The sequence below is a fragment of the Emydura macquarii genome, unplaced genomic scaffold (genome assembly GCF_026122565.2).
Source record: "Emydura macquarii macquarii isolate MOO-44397 ecotype Brisbane River unplaced genomic scaffold, CSIRO-AGI_Emac_v2 contig_3328, whole genome shotgun sequence".
Classification (NCBI taxonomy): domain Eukaryota; kingdom Metazoa; phylum Chordata; order Testudines; family Chelidae; genus Emydura; species Emydura macquarii.
The window spans coordinates 5,500,836-5,508,946 of record NW_027133465.1 but is presented as its reverse complement, the minus strand read 5'-3'; the positions used below and the strand labels follow the sequence as shown (position 1 = coordinate 5,508,946).

General features: G+C 46.1%; 1 protein-coding gene across 5 annotated transcripts in view; it reads left to right on the top strand.

Annotated features, from left to right (window-relative positions):
* Positions 1-3,574: 3,574 nt before the first annotated feature.
* GDPD5 (glycerophosphodiester phosphodiesterase domain containing 5) overlaps positions 3,575-8,111 on the top strand; it is a 308,016-nt gene continuing 303,479 nt past the window's right edge. For all 5 annotated transcript variants that reach the window (XM_067533310.1, XM_067533314.1, XM_067533311.1 and 2 more), the window contains exon 1: positions 3,575-4,165. The gene's annotated coding sequence lies outside the window, so the exon portion shown is untranslated. The remainder of the gene's footprint in view (positions 4,166-8,111) is intronic.

The window sequence follows — 8,111 nt, the reverse complement described above, 5'->3', positions numbered from 1 at the left end:
TATGACACAGGCTTTAATTACATGATCACATACCATTTTCCCCCACAGGTCCCCTGTTTCATTCATTGAATGGGTAGTTATTAAATATTTATTTTTATCTTCCTCATTCAATGTATGGCCCCCAGGACTTATTTAACTCACACCAGCCAAAACCTTGCACTGAATACAAAACTACTAATTTCCTGTTGTGCCTTTTTGCTCTTTACACAACAAATGTAATATGAAAGAACCACATGGGACAGCGGGGTGCAAATAACCATGTGTACTAGCTAGATACAACATGCAAAACCTGCCTCCCTGTACACACTGCTGCTCTGGCAGGAATCTGAAACACAGAAAGTCAATGAATGAGGGCCACTAGCGGGATCATAAACTATTTAAAGGGATACTACCCAATTCCTCTATACTGCATTTCCTCATGACCATTTCTGTGGTGCTCTCAGCATAGTATGTGAGTGCTTCACAAACATTAGTGAATTTATCTTCACAATACCCCATGATATCAGGTGCTACTATGGTCCCAATTTTACAGGATGGGCACTGAGGCTCAGAGATATGAAGGCCCAAATTGTCAAAAGTGTCTACTACTTTTGGGTGTCCAACTTGGAACATCGAGAGCCATTTTGTTTTCCCAGAGAACATAATGTTTTTATAGCACTTAATATGTTCAAAGCACAGCTCCAGTTGATCTCATTGCATTTGTGAGTGCTCAGCACTTCTGCAAATTTTCTAATTGAAACAACTGAACAACAACAGTTCTATCATGTGGAACCATAGTGAACCCCAGCTTAGGTTGTCAGCGGGATTCAAAAATTTAGATTCTCAACAGCGTCGTATGTCACTTGATCTAATGGAGTAACTGATAGCAGTAGAAGGCTGTTATCCTCTATGTGGCGGTAGAGGGGGACGAGACAGTTCCATGTTCTAGAGTCCCATTGTATCCTCAACCTGTTTCTATCGCCTTCTGCTCCTATCTAGGTCTCCCCCACCCTGTGACTCCTGCTCCTCTCCTGGGCATCCCCCAGTGGCTCCTCTATGTAACTCCACTTCTTTCAAGGCCTGGCGCTCATCTCTCTGAATTCCAGTCAGTTGCCTCCTCCTTATTCTGCATGCTGCCTAGGCTCCAGAAGCAGGAGCATGAAAGCATAGGTGAGAAAGTCTCCCAGTTCTCAGTTCTTGTGCTTAGAGGTCCCTTGCGAGGACTGGAGCTATTGCCAGAAAAAACTTGCTCAGCCTGGGCTAGAGCATGCTCAGTGCAGACAGAATCTGTGCCTACCTAACTCTACAAATCTCCACAGAGTACAGTCTGTGTGAACTGAGATTATTTAGAGCAGCGGTTCTCAGACTGTGGGCTGTGACCCCAAAATAGGACGTGATTCTGTTTTGGGGTCGCGAGGGCAGAAAGCCCCAGCTGGGAGCTCCACGGATGGCAGGGGGCTGAAGCCTCAGCCCAGAGCTCTATGGCAGCAGGGGACTGAAGCTCCAACCCCATGGGTGGCAAGGGGATGAAGCCCAAGCCGGGAGCCCCGAGTGGGGCTGAAGCCTAGAGCCTCCAACCTTAAGGGTGGCTGAAGCCCAGAGACCTGAGCCCCACAGAGCTGAAGGTAGAGGGTCACAATTTTTTCTAGTAGGAGGATCACGATTTTTTTAAGTCCAAATGGGGTTGCCAGCACAAAAAGTTTGAGAAACACTGATTTAGAGGTTTATAGCTTGGTCAAACTTAGGCAAATGTTCAGATCATTAACACTAGGCCAACCCCCCCCCCCATCGAATTTCAAGTCTCTTCTATTTTATATTGGTTGCTATAGTGCGTTCATCACCATGGTATTGGAGCATCTTCCAGTAGTGCATTAAGCAATGTGACTAACACCTTGTCAAATTGTTCTCTCATTCTCTCCCCAGGGGAAGAAGTGTGTTGTATTTTGATAGGATGTTTCTTTGTTTTGTTTTGCTTTAATATACATTACTATATATTTATGTTAGAGAAGGCAAGGTCAAAGAAATGCACCTTGCACTTGGAGCTGAAGATGGAGAGGTTTGTGATGGTCCTGAGTTGGTAGGGGAGTTCATTCCACAGTCTCGTACATGACCCCAAGAAAGTCTCTGCTCCAAAGTGTGGAGACACTAGAGCTTCTTAACAAAACACTTAGAGGAATTTTTCTAACATGGGCAAAACAAAGTATTTTCCCTTAATTTGCCAGCTCTTCACAATTTGTTTGTCTTAAAGCCCCAGCTCCTGGATCCATGTGATTAGAGGAGACTCAGAAAATCATAGAAGTGTAGAACTGGAAGGGATCTCAATAGGACATCTAGTCCTGTCCCCTGCACTCAAGGCAGGACTATATAATAGTCAGAATCTCAGTTTTCATTTAAAACAAAAACAAAACAAGCAAACAAACCACTCTGTTTCCATTCCTCTTGGTTGCAGAGAAAAGTTTGAAAATGTGACCTCAGTGCACCCTAAAGGTTTGGAAATCAGAAATAAAAAAAGAAAATAAAAAGAAATAAAAATCATTAATTTTAAAAAACAGTATAATATGGATTCTTTTTAAAGATAATCCCATGCTTTTTTGGAGCTTGACTCATGATTTTTGAATGTTTGAGATTGGCAATTGCTGTGACGGAACATGTTATGCAACTTTAATTATAGTCAGTGTTAACCATTCTGCCTGTAATCATATTCTTTTGTTGCTTGCATTTTAACCTCTGTGTCTTTTCTGCTTTATTATGATGTTGGCTGTTGTATCATCCTTTTAAGTTTTGCTTTATTTACTTCAATTTTCTCCTTGGAAGAGAGGGAGAGTTGCATATATGTATTTATCTAGTTAGGATGCAGCCTCTTGAATTGTCTTATGTGACAACGGCTACCTTGTTATCAGTCTGCTCTTCCTATTTCAGTGAAGTCAAGTTTTGTGTTTGTCTAAGACTGTTTTGGCTCTGATAGTGAACATAACAGAGTGCCATACAATGACTTTATCCTGTTTGTGTACCATGCAAGGGCCCAATCAGGATCAGGGCCCCATCATCCTGAGCAGCACCATGCAAACACATGGCAAGAGACAGTCCCTGTCCCAACCTGCTTACAATCTAAGGCCCCCAAACCTAAAAACACTTAGACTTGCGTAACTTTACCCACATGACTCTTCCCACTGAAATCTATGGGGCTTCTCCACCAGTAGTTACATATGTTCTTAAATGTTTGCAATATCAGGGTCTTATATAAGACAAGGTGCATCAAGTGAGCCTAACAGACTAATGAAGGTGGGGGAATGAGAGTCATGGAGATTAGACGTCCTGGTGGTTATGGGTTAGCTGCCTGCACTTTTAGGAGGTTTTGAGTCAGTTTTGTCTTACACACAGGCCTTAACCCCTTCCTGCCTGGGTTCCCAGCTGGGATGGGGTGTACCCCAGGCTATAATCCTCCACTCACTGGGTTCCCAGCTGGGGTGGAGGGTTGTATATCTGAGGCTGTAATCCTTTCTTGCCTGGGTTCCCAGCTGGGGTGGAGGGTTGTATATCTAAGGCTGTAATCCTTTCTCGCCTGGGTTCCTAGCTGGGGTGGGGTGTACACCAGGCTGTAACCCTTTCCTGGCTGGGGTTCCCGTAGTGGTGGTGGGATATCCCAGGCCGTAACCCTCCGCCGCCTGGATTCCCAGCTGGGCTGGGTGTAGCCCTGGAGGCCACGCCTCCTGCCCTCCTTGTGCAGCCGGGGGCGGAGTTGGCTGGCTCCCTGCTCTCCCCGCTGCGCTCGGGCGCTCGCCGCCTTACTCCGCTGCTCCTGGCCAAGGGATGACATCGGCGGCTGCGGGCAGGCTGCGCTGGCAGCGGAGGCGCTGAGCGAGCGGAGCCTGCGGGCTGCAGCCGGGCTCCTCCTATCCCCGGGCTCTGCTGCTTCTCCGGCCCCGCACTCGGCTCGCTTCCCCGGGCGCGTTTCCCCACCCGGCGCCCTCCTGGGGTAGGCGCCGATCGCAGTGCCCCGGCTCCGGGGAGGAAGCGGCAGGTCCCCCGCTTTGTACCGCTCCGAGTCCCCGGAGGAGCCGGGCGAGGGGGGGCAGCCCGCCCGCCCGCCCGGGGCACTTCTCGCCCCGCGGCTGGGAGCAGCGGACCGGCCGCTGGAAGTTGCCAGGAGTGGCTCGCAGCTGGTGGCTTCCCCTAGTGGCCCGAGGTAAGCGCCGGTGAGTGCTGCGGTGGGGCAATGGATGGAGAAGGCGGAGGGGGGCTGACCCCTGCACGCACCTGTGCCAAGCCGCGGGGGGCAGAGGCCAGGAGGGGGGACGGTGGGGGGACCCTGCTTCCTCCCCCCCACCTGTGCTGTGCCAAGCCGATGCGGACGGGAAGGGGATGCATCCGGGCGTGAGATCCCCGTTGACACCCCGGCGGCTGGGAGGGCGGGCATGGGAACACCGGGTGTCCATCTCTCCTTCCCCCGCCTCCTCTCCTTTCTCCCACCCCAAAAGCTACCTGGGCAGCTGGGTTGGGGGAGGAAGGTCCGGTGTGTGTGTGGATGGGGTGGGTCGGGGTTTGCAAGAGTCTCGCCTGGATGGGGAGCTCCCCCCCGGGCGGGCGCGTTAGTGCACGCACCTCCTCTAAACCAGGGACCAGCGAGATGTGGAGATTTAGTGGGTCGCAAGCCCCGTGAGTTGGCAGCTGGCTTAGCAGAGAAGCCCTGGGGCTCCTAGAGTAGCCCTCCTATGGAGAGGGGCAGGGGCGGCTCTCTGCTCTGTTCGGGTGGCAGGGGAATGTGGAGTCTTGGCATGACAGTCGCCCTCCCTCCTGGCTCTCTGCTATTCCAATCCAGAAAGCAAAGTTTGTGGCTGTTCCTCATGTACACGCGGATGCTATGGAGGTGCTGGGCAGGAGGTGCTTCAAATTGCCTTTAAGCGGCTTTGGAAAGCTGTTGATGTGTAAATCATAATGAGGCTGGATGCCAGAGGCATCATTGGGTAGGGGGCACTGGGTCTGGGGTTATAGGACTGCTCACGCAGGTGACCATGAATGTGAGGCAGCAGAGTGTGATCATTGTATTTCATCTGGAGTGCATCTGGCTTTATTTTTAATTAACCATTAGATGTGTGTATTCCCATAAAGCTATGATCATAATGACAGTATCTGCGCTACCCTGGCACCCTCCAGATCTGCAGGAGGTGTTTTTTCAGGCTATGGGGTTATCTCATGTCTTGGAATCCTGAGCCAGCAAAATCCTGGTGCCTGAGGTAGATTAATGCAGCCTCATTAACTTAGTCAGGAGGAACACTCTGGGTCAGTGCAGATTATTAGAAATCTCCCCTAGAGTCTTAATAGGTCTGACAGCATGTCTGTGCCTGCTGACACCTTCCAGGGGGTTAGCTTTGTTTTTATTAAATCTTCTTTATTGATATTGTTGGGGGGAAAATGTGCTGGAGAATCCGTGGCCTTCTGGGTCTTATGTAAAGAAAGCAACAGAAAAAGAGGAAATTCTGAAAGGGAGTGAAACAAGTCTGAATAAAGGGATTTGGGAATGAATGATACAAGTTTGGAGAATATTTGTTTTATTTACATCCCTTCCTCTGCAATCCCCATGTACTTCTTGATGAATAGACTTCCCGGCACTCATTGAAAACTCTGTCTTAGCACTTTCTGGCATTGAAACTGCAGAGATTCAGATGTCTTGGACCAGATGGCAAAGCCGGATTATTCAATCCTGGAAATCTGTCCTCTTCAAATTTTGCAACACTTCCTATATTTAGGAGAAGAAGAATCATAGAGCAAATAACTTGATTGATAATCATTGGTACATATCCTGTTTGCTTGTGTATTTTTTCTGGTGGGCAAGGGAAAGAAGGAAAATTTGGACATAATCTGAAATATTTTGAAAGGCACACACTGTTGGGCAGCAAGATGCTGTGTGTGAAACTTTAAAGATTAGTTATGATTCGGTTTGTATTGGCTTTTGATTGATAGTTGTACAAAGGCATAATGATAGCTCACAGAATAGTTCTTTATAATGCTTGTCTACATTAGAAAGTTCCACGATGCATTTACATGGTTAGACTAATGTACCTTACTCTGTGTGGTTACACTCCAAACAATGTAGACAGTACTGTATCCAAAAAACGGCAAATACAGCTGTTTTTTTTTTTTAAAAGACCAGTTTTGGATAGGATTAAACACTGTATCTTAATCAGAATAAGTGGGATGGTTTTACCTTGCTTTGTGGTTTAGATGCACCACTGCTTAAATTACTGGTGTGAAGATAGCATACCTACTAATTAGCATCTACAGTGTCTAGTCATTGGCAGATTTGGTGTATACTGAGTTGTTTTTGCCTTCCATTTGAATTGCTGGGTATATTGGTCATCAGTTCATACATAACAGAATCCATTAGCACACCATCTAGTCATTGCTCGCTCTCATAGTGGTTGTTCCACAATTTGGGAAGAAGTTGCTATTTTTATCATATTTTTCACTTCCACTGTCAAGCCTTGAAGTCTGCTTCAAACTGGTAATCAAACGGTAGTAATTCAACTGTAAAAAGCCTCTTTATAAATCAAAAGTCACTTCCCAAATGTGAATATAAACTCAGTTTTAAGTAGTTAATTTTAGAGTGGGTGTCTCCTTCAAGCTGTGCAAAACACTTCTTTAAAAGAAAAGATTCTTCAGCTATAAAGCCGAATGACCAAGATTTGTCCACTGCCATTCGCTGCAGAAGTACAAAGAAAATGAATTGTGGGTCAATGCATTTTATTTGGTGTCTGTCTGTAGATTTTGGTAGCTAACTTTTTTTAAACGAACTGCAAAGCTTTTAATTTATTAGGGAAATTACTCCTTTTGACTAGGGTGACCATGATTAGATGCAATATCTTGCATCTGCTCTGTGGGCCAAGGATTGTTTCTTTCAGTTCCTATGAAGTGTCATGCATATTTAACATCCTCTATAAATAACTGTGAATTAAAATTGCCCTAGTTTTTTTCCTGACTTGTGCTATTGTGAGGATTAGGTTATTCCATCATTATCTTAACTTCCAGGGAAATAGTGAACATGACAAGGCCCCATTAGCAAGTGTCTTGTTCTGGCAGGTGGGTACCCATTGCTGTTTGAAGTGTGGCCGTTTATGCAGCAGATACACCTGCTGGGGATGCTAACCAGACTCTGAATAATTCCTTTATCAATCTTTATCTGGCTGCAATAAGGGCAATGGGGAGGGTAGGGGGGATATATAGCTTTGCTTTAGTATTAAACTAGAATCACCTGAGATAATTGTGCCTCTCTTGACTGCAAGGGTTTAAATTCTGAGCAATTTTAAAGTGGGGAGTGGACTGGCATTTGGAACCAGGTCCTCATGGTACCCAGATTGCTCCTTTGGACAAATACGTTGTCCTTTTTAGTTACCATTCAACATCACAACTGAGCTTAATTTTTCAAAGCAGAGACTTGGGGATTTGGTCACACAGCTCCCATCAATTTCAATGGGAATTGTGTGGTTTAATCAGCTTCCCTTCCCCATACCGACTCTCCTCCCTCTCAAAATCCTATCTTTCTCTCCAACAGTTGATGTCCAGCATAATACATCTGTGCAAGGTGCTGATTGGAATTCAATGTAATGCCTAATGTAGCTAGAGAAACCATTATCCCCTCCAAAAGGGTTTTAATAACAAGACCTTTTTTTTGTAACTCATTATCCAAAGGACAGTGTGATTAACTAACTGAGAGGATTTATTAGAGGCTTTTCAGACACTGCTCGTATTTCTCCTTCAAGAGGCTTTGCTGTGATACTATATTTGATTTTTTGGCTCTAAAACAGTATGTGGCTCTTCTTTCCCCTGCACTGGTTTACAATCTCCATGTAGCTTTGTGGACACTTATTTTTCCAAACAGTGCTTGATTGTTTCTGTATGTACACACTGTAGCTTTAAAACTAATGCTAGCAGGCAGGAGCACCCCATCGTTTGTTAATGATGTAACAAATCTGTGGTCACTTGGGACTTCAATGCTGTCATTATGTTGCATGTCACAGCCACTCTAAAGTACCTGATGTCTGCAGGAAGAGAACTCTGATTCTTCTGCTTCAAAAGCAGAGGCGTGACAGGAAAACTTCAGCAGAGGTTAACAGTATAGGGACTATGCCTAAGGC